This window comes from Protopterus annectens, chromosome 10.part0 (assembly GCF_019279795.1).
Source record: "Protopterus annectens isolate FY-2018-M chromosome 10.part0, PAN1.0, whole genome shotgun sequence".
NCBI lineage: Eukaryota > Metazoa > Chordata > Ceratodontiformes > Protopteridae > Protopterus > Protopterus annectens.
This window is the reverse complement of record NC_056744.1, coordinates 979,689,001-979,701,632: the sequence shown is the minus strand read 5'-3', so window position 1 is coordinate 979,701,632 and position 12,632 is coordinate 979,689,001. Positions and strand designations below refer to the sequence as shown.

At 45.9% G+C, this 12,632-nt stretch overlaps 1 protein-coding gene across 1 annotated transcript in view; it reads left to right on the top strand.

The window, feature by feature from the left end:
• The window catches only part of CEP350 (centrosomal protein 350), a 3,609,946-nt gene that overhangs the window by 2,770,978 nt on the left and 826,336 nt on the right, over positions 1-12,632 (top strand). The window lies entirely within an intron of this gene.

Sequence of the window (12,632 nt, the reverse complement as noted above, 5' to 3'; positions counted from 1 at the left end):
CCCAGACTATCTGCAGTCCCTCCAGTCATAACTACCCTGCCAGACACTTAAAGCAGCTTTTCAGACTCCGGACTCTCCCCCAAGAAGCAGACGATTTTATAAGGTACCTGAGGATCATAAATGTACTGCGGTGGTGTTGCTGCGGTAGCGTTGTCGCCTCAGAGTTAGACGTTGCCCGTTCGATTCTCAGTTAGAGCGTCTTCTGTGTGGCGACATGCGTGAATGAGCATTCCTTCGTTGAAGGTTGTGCGTTAGGCCCGGCAAGCCAGCAAGTAAAAATCTACTGCCAATCATTAGCTGACCAGAGTTCTGCTGTGGCGACCCCTAACCGGGAAAAGCCGAAAGACACAATCAAAAAAACCTGAGGATCATAAATAGTTATATAAAAGTACATCATTTGATCCTACTGTTGTTTCCATGTCCACAGATAAGCCATCCATACTGATTTTCTCTTCTGAGTTTCTACCTTCTGTCAAGGATAGCTATGCTGTGGAGAGGTACTGGTGAAAAGTGTATACTTCTGCTACTTTGACTTTTAGAGCCATTAATTACCACACCCACAGGACTAGATATGTCTTGGCTGTTCTATGCCAGCCGGGGGGTTTGAATGATATGCTTGATTCAGACATTGACTTCTGCTTTCTCTCTACGGAGTTCTACCTCTCAGGTAGCTTGTCATTCCATTAAATGTAGCTGTGATGCATCTGATACCACCTTTAGGGTACCTGCTTCTTGTTCAGTCATGAGGAAATATTCCTGGTTGCACCTGCAGGCTTTGCCTGAGGATGTTAAAGCCAAATTTTTAGATTTTCAATTAGATAACCAGAATCATCTCATGTCATTTTCATTTATTCCTCAACTGATAGGTCTTTGATCCGACTCAGACACTTTTACCAGACTCACAGATCCAAATGTCTAGCTGCACCCTTTAACCATAATGCGCTACTCTCCTGATATACTTCAAATCTCATTTGCTGCCACATCATTAGGACTTGGATTTCTCCTCTTGAGCTACAGATTTTAACCAGATATTGTTGCATCCTTTTTTGTGAGGTTTTTGTATTAGCATTGCTTTCCTCTTCCATCCATTACCTTCAAACAAAACTTGCTTGATTTTCTAACAGTTAACTTTCCTTAATCTGCCTTTCTTCACAGGCCTTTCTACCCTTGTCAGGTATTCTTGCTGGTATTCTTTCCCCCTCATGCTGTCTACCCTATTTAAGGTACCTTTAAAATACCACTGTTGGTATTTTTTTTTACCTTACCTTAACAAAAACAGTCTGTTTCTCTCTCTTGTTTCTTCTTGTCGATATAGCTGACAAGTCTATGGGCTTTCAAAACTGCATCTGCTGTGGGCATAAGATCCCAAACTTGGATGTCCACAAGGAGAGGGTGTATTGTTTGGGCACTGCCCACCTAGATATGGATCATTCCATTTGTTCGGGATTCAACTCCCATGCCTTAAGTGATAGGGATGTTAGATGTTCTTCTTGTTTCACTGTTGTAGTCATTACATTTAGGCAATCTGCTGGCAGGTTGCCCTCAGTCGGCCTGATTAACAAAATCTTGGGTCCTGCGTCGGTTGCTGTCCCTTCTTCCATGACGTCAGGTCGTCAGGGGTATAAAACATGCAGCTGATGCCATTACATAGTCTTTCTTGCTGCGTGGTGCCCGAAGCAGAAGCATTTCACAAGTGCCAGTCGACCGACTCCTGAAATTTTCATTTTTCAGTTTCAGATTCGAAGTCTTCAACTAAAAAGCTAAATACCCATTGGAGAAACTTTTTCTTGCTCCTTACCGATGTCAGTAAAAGTTAATAATTGCATTACTTGTGGGAAACAAATACCTCATAAGGATTTCCATTTGTACTGTATTCCTTGCCTAGGCCCTGACCACGACATACCTTCCTGTCGGTTCTGTGCTTTATTTAATCAATGCACTGTTAAACGTCGGAGCATTTTTGCTTCTAAATATTTTGGCTCACGCTTTAATTATCCAGAAATGTCGTCGGTTAGCAGTCTGACTACTGGAATACCTAAAAAAACGCAAAGAAAAAGAGACAGGCCGTTGAGGTCCAGAAATGTCAACGACGCTTCTCCTAAGCCAGTCACCAGTTCGCCAGTACTCAGTGAGACGCTTTCGTAGCCCTGATACCCACTAATTCTGAATCGTGGGCCTCTACCGAGACCCATTCGGAGTCCGGTATGCTGCGAGATGCTTCAATTATGGAACCTGCGGAAGTGTCTGCCTTGGATGGGTCCAGGGCCGCTGTGCAGGCACCGGCTTCTGAGGGTGTTTTCAGGCCTACAGATTTGTATATTAGACCGACGCCATCTTCAAAAACTAAGGCCAAAATCTTGCCCAATGTCTAAAAATCCGACACCTAGGCCACATGTGCAGGCCCCTATGCCTAAGAAACAAATGATCAAATGGCTGAAGATTTAATTACTCTGATCAGGGGTAATCAACCCCCCCCCTTCTAAGAGGCCTAGGCAAGATATCGACTATGAATCTTCTTAACAGAATTCTATTTCTTCTGATTCTTCTGATGAACAGGAATTGTCTATACCTGCTTATGAGGACTCTGATGCAGAAGATTCCTTTCCTTCTGCTTCTCCCCCTGAGGATTTTTCTTTTAAAACTTTGCATACCTTAAGGGAACATTTCAACTGGGAAACTCAGGATTTTTCTGAATCTAAAAAGAGACTTAGGGATTTTCTTCTCCTTCCTCAGCATAGGCCTTTGGCTATACCTCCTGTACTAGACATTGTTGATGACGTTTTTCAGAATCTAGTATGGCTCCTGCTTCTCTGCCTCCAACTCCTTGTAAGCCAGACAGATACTACAGGGTTCCTGACTCCCACAAATTCCTTTTCAAAAATTCTGTTGCGGATCCTGAAATAATTTCTCAGGGTCCCAAGGGTATTAAGGCTTCTACTGCTAAAAATCCTACCCCTTCTGATAGAGATTCCAGGGTGCTGGATAGATGGGGTAAAAAGGTTTACACTTATGCAACCTTGGCAATCAGGGCTTTAAACTCTCAATTTCATATGCTTAAATATCAACAGCATATCATGGGACTGCTTAAACAGAAAATAATGTTAATTTCTCACTGTGTGGAAAATAAAGATTTACAGGATCTATTACATTCAGCTGAACAAGTTGGAAAACATACTTTGCACTGTGGTTTTTGATTCTTTGGAGGCCTCTTGCAGGGCTGCTGTAACTGGGTCTGTGCTAAGAAGGCATGCTTGGCTCAAAGAGCAATCTCTGCCTGATCATGTTAAAGCAAAATAGTTGGATGCTCCTTTACAACAGGACCATCTCTTTGGTAATAAGGCTGAAGAAGTTCTAAAAACGGAATATAAAGCTAAACCTATGCAAACTGTGAAAGATTTCTTACAAGTGCAACCTCCAAGATTTAGTAGGCACTGGCCTCCTAAGAACTGGTCCTTTCCAGTCCCTGTGAGAGCCACTCAAGCCAAACCCAGACATTCCAAAGGCTCCACGTTTCAGTCCCAAGGGACTTTCAGAACAAAACAATGGGGTGCTTCCTCTTCCAAATCTGGAAACAACAAGACACCTCCCTATGGTAAGCAGTCTCAATGACTTCCCTTTACACTTACCAAGCATTTACCTTTCAGCCGCCCCTTTGGGGGGAAAACTGGCTCTTCATGCAAGAAACTGACAACTTATAACCCAGGACAAATGAGTTTTAAATATAGTATCCCAGGGATATAGATTTCATTTCCACACGTTGCCAATTCCAAACGGATGGCCAGACCTGCCCCCAAATCAGTGGACAGAGGCTCAGAAACAAGTATTTTCCTTCATGAGCATGGGAGCTATTCAACCAGTACCAGAAGAGGAAAAGGGACAAGGTTTTTATTCAAGACTTTTCCTGGTACCCAGAAAAGACAAATCATGGCATCCAATTCTGGACTTATCTACTCTAAACACCTTTCTGGACATTCCAAAATTCAAGATACTGACTCTTCAACAGTTACTTCCTATGCTAGGCAAAGATGCCTGGTTGGCAGCTCGAGATTTAAAAGAGGCTTACTTGCATATCCCAATCAGGGAATTTTGCAGAAGATACCTCCGCTTCAAAGCAGGCTACTTGCATTACCAGTTCTCTGCACTGCCCTTTGGCTTATCTACTGCACCCAGGGTCTTTACAAAGTTCCTGGCTCCAGTAATTGCATTTTCGGCAAATAAATATTCAAATATATCCATACCTGGACGATTGTCTAATTCAGGCAGAAAACAAGGACATTCTTCTAAAACATCTGAAATTTGTACAAAAGGTTCTAACTTGTCTAGGGTACACTATAAACAAAAAGAAATCACAACTGGTACCCTCTCAAAAAATTACATTCCTGGGTGCAAGCTTGAATACAACTGCCCAGATGGCTTTCCTTACACCAGAAAAGCAAATTCATTTGGTGACTTACTTCAAACAGGTGGCCACAGAAACCCTGCTATCTGCAAGACAAATTCTGCAAACCTTGGGGTTCATGGCCTCCTGCATTCTTCTAATTCCATATGCATGACTGCATATGAGGAAACATCAGTGGTACTTAAAAAGTTTATGGAGTCAACATTGTCACAGCCTGGAAACAATGATTCCTATCATACCTTGCCTTCAGCTAGAGATGTTAAATTGTCTATCCCGCCTTCATTCTTGCTGGTTGGGATCGGAGCCGATCCTCGGCTCCGACTCGGCCATCTTCTTTAGCTCGAGAGCTGTTTACTGGCTCGAGGCTACCCCTTATCCCATGATGCCTAGCACTAGCTACTTAGATCTCGTTTGCTGATTCAGCTGCAAGGTGTCATTTTTACTGGCTCAGGCTTGTATTAAGTTTCTTATTGAACTTTTCTAGCTAAGATAGTGTTTTTTTCTGGAGTTATTGTTTAGTTTTTAGTCTCTATATCTTGGGGTGTTAGCTAAGTATATTGTAGTTTCCCCTCCTTAGAACTCGTTTAAATTAGAGAGTTCTCCCCCTCCTATCCCATTCTGTCAGGTAGCGCTTAGTTTCAAGGCATTCCTTCTATCTTCCTTTAGGTAGCCATTTAAGTTAGAGTTTCTCCTAGTTAAAAAAAAAAAAATCTTTAGCTTTAACTGTGTGTTTTTCTCTTTTTGCTGTTATTGGTGTTGTGGTATTTTGTTATAGCCTTTCGACTTTTTGGCCAACATCAGTGTAGTATCTCTTCAGGTATTTTTCGGATACAGGATGTCTAAAGAGTCCAAGGTTTCAGGATTTAAGAAGTGTGACTCATGCTGTCAGAAAATGTCTCTGACAGATGGGCACACTTCTTGCGTCTACTGCTTAGGCGCAGTGCACCTTCAGGACTCTTGTTCCATATGCCATGCATTTAGTCCAAGAGTTCTGCAGGAGCGTAAAAATAAGCTTATTCTTAGGGGGTCTTTTAAAGCCCCAGTATTCACTGGCCAAGGCTCAGCCTGCGAAATCCCTAAAACTGACCAAATCGTTGGTTCCAAGCTCGGAGCAGTCATTGGTTCAGACTTTACTTGCCACTTCAGTTCCGGCCGGAATCGATGAGACTTATCTCCCCGTCGGCTCCATCAGTATCTTCGGAGCCGTCACGGAGCCACAAGAGGCTGAGGTCCCCTTCTCTGGAGTCCATACATTCGGCTCCTCGGTCTCCCCTGCTTCAGAGTGAGCACAGTCACAGATCTTCCCACTCCTCTCTGTCCTCTAGCCACTCGGATCACAACGTAGAGAGAGTGGTCAGTAGGTTGCTGAAGTTGCAGGCACTTGCCAAGATGTTGTCCAGCCCTCCTCAACAGGTGTCGGCTCCTTCCACTTCTATCGATGTTCCTCCTCCGACTCCTTTGAGCTCGGAGCTGGAGTTCATTGGGGTTCGAGTCGTGGAACCGTCAGCTCCAATAAGTATTTCTCCTTCGGTTCCGTTGTCTGCTCCGATTCTCTCAATGGTACTGCCCATTGAGGGATCTGGGTGCCGAGGCTCCCTCATCGGCTCCGAGGGGGCGAGTGGCATCAGACTATTGTCCGACCCCGTTCTCCCTCTCGGAGCTTCGGCGCAGGTGGGTTCGGCTCCTACATTGGCCTCGGAGCAATCTCCTTTGGAGCGGAGAAGGATTCCGATTTCCTCTGAACTGGATCCTTCTCTGCATCGTGACAGAGACGCCTTCGATGTCATGAGGAGTGTGCTGGCCTCTGAGTCAGCTCCATGCTCGACCCCACCGGCTCTGTCCCCTGTAGTGCCTGTGACAACCTCTGCTCCTCCTCCAGACCCCAAGCGTGGGGAACTGGCTCTCCAGGGCACCCCATAGGGTGTTTCCCCTTCTTCCGAGGCCTCTCCTGATCATTCAGAGGAGTCCTCTCATAAGAAGTAGTGCAAAAGGAAGCACATTGACTCCCCTGAGTCTGTCACTTCTGATCCAGACTTAGATGATTCGGAAGGGTCCCTGAGGTCCTCCTCTGAAGATGTTTCCTTCTCGGACATCCTAGAAATGGATAAGCAGAGGGGGAACTGGAGTCCCCTAGCCCCTACCGAGGAAGAGTCTGTATTCCTGGATGCTTTCGGTTCCCGACCTTCCACCTCCTGGGTTTCTCCGCCTTTTGATCCACTCATGTCTGTGGTGGCTCGAAAGGCTTGGTCAGCCCCTGATGCAGTGGAACCAACCCCGAGGAAACCTAGCAAGTTTATCACTGCACCCCTCGATAAGCAGTTCCTTACCAAAGGTGTTCCTGTGGATGCCATGGTGGTAGCAGCAGCCACTAAAAAGGAGTTAGCGGAAACTTCTTTGTCTGTCCATCCTCCTAACAAGGAGTCTAGGACTATGGATAGATAGGGGAAGCGAATGTTTGCTTCACCGACCTTTTCTATGAGGTCACTAAATTACTTATGCCATTTTACCCAGCTTCAGAGGGATCTCCTTAAAGAGCTCCGGAGATACCCTTCAAGATCCATCAGCTGAAGGGGCTCAAGTTAAAGTGGCTTCCCAGCTGGCGACCCTTAATTCTGTAGTCAACTCCTCCATGAGGCTCATTTCCTATGCAGCCGATGGTGTGAGTAGAGCTGCAGGTACAGGCGTGGCCCTTAGGAGACGTGCATGGATGCAGCTGTGTAATTTTGCGGAACCTTTTAGAGCGTCATTCACCAACACCTCCTTTGACGGTTCCTTTCTTTTTGGACCACAGGTGAAAGACACTTGACTAGGTGTGAGCAAGAAGGCAAGACTCTCTGCTGTGGGAGTCTGTTTTTCCACTCCTGCCAGACCATACCCCAAGGGTCAGAAGAGTGGTATAATGCGGTTCCGAAAATCCCAGGGAGCCCCGCCTGACACACGTAGCGATTTTTCCTCCAGGGGCAGAGGAGGAAACAACAACAACAGATGCCACCCTCATGGCAGAGGGGGTCCGCAGAACCAGGGCAACAGAGAATCCTTCTCTGAGAAGCCCTTCCAGCATCCCTGAAAGGTTGCCTGGCTGCCCGTCTCTGGAGGCAGTCGGGGGAAGACTTTCACTGCACCCAAAAGCCTGGCAAAGTTTAACACAAGACAAATGGGTACAGTCAATTATATCCAGAGGTTACAAAATCCCTTTCTCTCAGCCCCCCCCTTACCGTCAAGCAAAATCCCTTCCAGATGTTCACCCAATCTGAGGGGACCAAGCAGTCATAGGAGTTTCAAAACTGCTAGAAAAAAGAGTCATCCAGGAAGTCCCGGCAGACCAACACAGATCCGGAACTTACTCAAGGTTCTTTTTGGTACCAAAAAAGACAGGGGACTGGAGACCGATTCTGGATCTCAGCAGATTAAACAAGTCTGTTCAAAGAAAGTTTCGGATGGTCACGCTACAGTCCATTCTACCCTTTCTGGGTCAGGACAATTGGATGTGCTCCATAGATCTTCAGGATGCGTGCTATCACATCAAAATGGACAGGCGCTCCAGGAGATTCCTTTGCTTCCGACTGGGAGCCAGTCATTACCAGTTCAGAGCTCTGCCCTTTGGTCTCACCATAGTCCCCAGGGTGTTCACCAAATGTATGGCAGTAGTCATGGCTCACCTGAGACATCAAGGATTCCAGATGTTTCCATATTTAGACGACTGGCTCTTCACTGCTACTACCAGGCATCGACTTCTGCAAGGCAGGGACTACACAATCACAATTTGCTCCCAGCTAGGCATTACAGTAAATTCAAAAAATCTGCCTTGTTGCCCTGTCAATCTATCACCTATATAGGAGCAGACTTAAGACACAAGGAACATGTCTGCAAGGCTTCCGCCAGACAGGGTATCGTTAATTCGCCAGCAAGTACAAATTCTAATGCAGTGCAAAAGGATCCAAGTCAGATTCGTCCTTCAAACTCTGGGTTCCATGGCAGCGGCAATTCACCTAATCCCTCTGGCCTGCTTTCACATGAGAATCCTTCAGTGGCTTCTGTTCACACAGTGGTCTTTCCAACAGCTTCCTATGTCTGACATGATTATGATTACAGAAGCATGCAAAAGGCACCTTTCCTGGTGGATGGTCTCCCCACTAGTGTCTCAGGGCAGACCCTTCATTCAGCCCCCTCCGGTTGCCACAGTGACCACGGATGCCTCCCTGATAGGGTGGGGGGGGGCATTATCAGAGCAGGACAGTCGAAGGCACTTGGCAGCCTCACGAATACCACCTGCATATAAATGTCTTAGAAATGAGAGCCGTGCTCTTAGTGTTGCAAGCTCTTCAGGACTCTCTTCCTTCTGGGACCATTGCAATTCAAACGGACAACATGTCAGTGGTGTGGTACATCAACAAGCAGGGCGGAACCAGGTCCTACCCCCTATGTCGAGAAGCACTCAGACTCTGGCAGTGGGCGATTTCCTCCCAACGATTTCTGATTGCGACGCACATCCCTGGGAGGTCCAACATCATAGTGGACAGGCTCAGCAGAGCTATTCTCATGCCTCACGAGTGGTCTCTGAACCAGGTAGTTACGCTTGCTGCAACCTTTTTGCCACCCCCTTCAACAGCTAATGCAGCAACTACTTCTCCCAGAGACGCTCTAGTCCACGATTGGCCTCAGGGACTTCTTTATGCCTTCCCTCCATTTCCCCTTATACCGAAACTCATACAGAAAGCAATACCATTGGGTTGCAAAATTATTCTCATTGCCCCCTACTGGCCTCAACAGATATGGTTTCCGTTCCTGCACCATTACCTTCTCGATCAGCCCTGGACTCTGGATCCAATTCCAGATCTACTGATTCATCAGTCAGGCGGGCTGCATCAATCCCTCCAAACACTCCAGCTCACGGCTTGGTTGCTCCACTTCCAACCTTAGTCAGGCTTCTCAGCATTTCCCCGGCTGTGCATAAGATTATTGTCTCCTCTCACAAGCCCACAACTAGAAAGACTTATGCTAGCAAATGGAAAAGTTTTTCTTGTTGGGCAGAGGCTAGGAACACAGATCCCTTTTCAGCCCCAGTCCATGAAATCCTGGAGTTCTTAGCAGAACTTTTTCATTCTGGGTCCGCTTCTGCTACAATCAGGGTTCAATTAGCGGCCATCTCAAACTTTCATGCTGGGTTGTCTAATGCGAACATTGTCTCATAATCTATGTAAAGCTTTTCTAAGAGGGACTACTCTCCTTAGACCCCCAGTGAGAGATCCCCCTCCTCCTTGGGACCTAAACTTGGTACTAACCTCCTTAGTTATGCCCCCTTTTGAACCTGCAGCGTCCTGCTCCATTAAGTTCCTATCTTGGAAAACTCTGTTTCTGGAAGCTATTACTTCAGCCAGACGTGTCTCTGAACTTCAGGCACTATGTGTCTGTCCTCCATACTTAGTTTTTCATAAGGACAGGGTTGCTCTGAGGACTAATCCCGCTTTCCTTCCTAAAGTCTACTCAGAAAATAATTTAAACCAATCTATAGACCTACCTGTGTTCTTTCCTAACCACACCAACAAGGCAGAATACAAATTACATCAATTGGATGTTCATAGACAATTGTGTTTTTACCTGCATAGGACCAAAGATATACGGAAGTCGAACCAACTATTCCTTTCCTATGCTCTGGGCAAACAAGGTCTCCCAGTTTCCAAAGTGACCTTATCCAGATGGTTGTCTCACATTTACTTTCGTCTATCAACTGAGAAACAAAGAGTTATCTATCAAACCAAAAAGTCATTCTACTAGGGCTTTGGCCACCTCTGTAGCCTTCCAGTCTAGGTTGCCCATGGACTCTATCTGTGCAGCTGCTACGTAGGCAAACCCTCATACCTTTATTTCTCATTACAAGCTAGATATGGTCTCCAGGAGCAGAGCTAACTTTGGTTCCACTGTTCTGAAAAGTCTGTTCCAATGAGCCGCCCAAGATTGTAGGTGCTAGGGACGCTGTCCCAACCAGCAAGAACGAAGGCGAGATAGGCAACTTAACATAAAGAAGTTATGTACCTACCAATAACGTTCCATCTTAGTTGTCTTCATCTCGCCTTCTTTCTTGCATCCCACCCTCCATCCCCCTATCCTATTGGACCGAGAGGAGTTCAAGTTTCACTGGCTGAGTGTTCTCTGGTTGTTTCCTCTACGGACTTAGAGTATGACAGGTGTACTCAATATTTTGTTTGGAGAGGTTCATTCTCTAGCTATGGCTAGGGTTAGCTATTTCAAACGAGATCTGGGTAGCTAGCGCTAGACATCATGGGATAAGGTGTAGCCTCGAGCCAGTAAACAGCTCTTGAGCTATAGAAGATGGCTGAGTCGGAGCAGAGGATCGGCTCCGATCCCAACCAGCAAGAAAGAAGGTGAGATGAAGGCAACTAACATGGAACGGTATGGTAGGTACATAATTTCTTTTTCCTATGGTGGGCAGAGGCCTGCTACCAAAACAAGGGACTGCCATTCACACCACCCCCTGCTGCCCAAACCCTAACTACAGACACATCAGACTATGCTTGGGGGGGCTCATCTGGCAGGGAAGTGCATTCAGGGCAAATGGAGCCCAATTCAAATGCACCTTCATATCAATCAAAAAGAAATGCTAGCTGTACAGAATGCACTGACAGCCTTCAAGGACTACATTCATTCAGGACAATTAATGATAGACAGACAACACCACGGTTATGTGGTACATAAACAAGCAGGGGGGTACACACTCCTACCCCCTTTGCAGACTAGTCATGGCATTGTGGAACACTGCTTTGACCTGTCAAGTACAACTACAAGCTCAATTCCTGCCAGGAAAGCTGAATACTCTGGGAGAAAAACTAAGCAGAAATCTCATGGACCCTCGCGAATGGAAACTGGAGCCATGGATTTTCAACATGTTGACACACAAATGGGGGAGCCCAGACATAGATCTTTTTGCCTCACCCCAGAACTATCAGTTGGACAAATTTTGCACAAGAACTAATCACAAAAAAGCCTGGAAAGTGGATGCTCTGTCCTTCAGTCTATGCCTTTCCCCCTCTGCTCTCCAAAGTTCTACTAAAAGTCAAACAGGACAAACCAAAAATGATTTTGATTGCTCCAGACTGACCTCGCCAACACTGGTACCCACTCCTGCGCAGTGTGTCACACCTTCCACTGTGGCACCTGCCTCAGACACCTTACTTACTCTCTCAGCAGAACAACCAAATTCTGCACACTCAGCTCCAAACTTTAAATCTTGCAGCATGGCTAATCATCTAAATTCGCCCTTAACATCCCTCAGCAAACCTGTGATGGATGTCATTTTGAAGGCGAGAAGATCTAGTACTAGAAAATCTTATTTTGACAAATGGAAAAGATTCTGTGCCTGGAATCAATCTCAAGGGATAAGCACAGCAGTGCCCAACATTCCTCAGATTTTGCAATACTTAACTGAGATGCTTCACAAGGGTCTGTCCTTTTCTTCCCTAAAAATCCATGCCTCAGCCATTTCAACTCATTACAACACAGAACCGCCCCTCTTCTCTCATCCTCTGCTAAAGCAGTATCTCAGAGGGGCCAAAAACTTAAGTCCACCCAGGAGAGCTCCATCTCCTGTCTGGGACCTCAATTTTGTACTGGAGAAGCTCACTGTCCCTCTCTCTCCTTTCGAGCCAGCTGCTACTGCAGACTTAAAATTTCTCTCCTGGAAAACAGCTTTCCTTTTAGCAGTCACTTAAGCTAGAAGGATATCCGAATTACAGGCTCTTTTGGCAGTGGAGCCTTTCATCATTTTTCATCCGGACAGGGTATCTCTCAGGACCAGTCCATCCTTCATGCCTAAGGTGGTATCCAGTGTGGCTCTTAATCAGACCATTCATTTGCCAACTTTCTTTCCCAATCCACAGAACAAGAGAGCGCGGATTCTGCATTCATTGGATGTACACAGACAACTTAGATTTTACTTAAACAGAACTAAATCTCGAAAGAAAATCTGAACTGTTGGTGGTATTTGCTGCAGGGGCAGAGGGAAAGGCTATTTCAAAGCAAACCATTTCCAAATGGATAAGCCATTGTATTTGTTTCTGCTGTATGCACCATAGAAAAACTGTCCCCCAGGGGATCAGATCCCATTCCACCAGGGCTGCATCAACTTCAACAGCCTTTCTCAGAGGTATTCCTACCAGGGACATTCTAAAAGCTGCTACCTGGAGCTCAATTAATACTTTCACAAAGCATTACCATT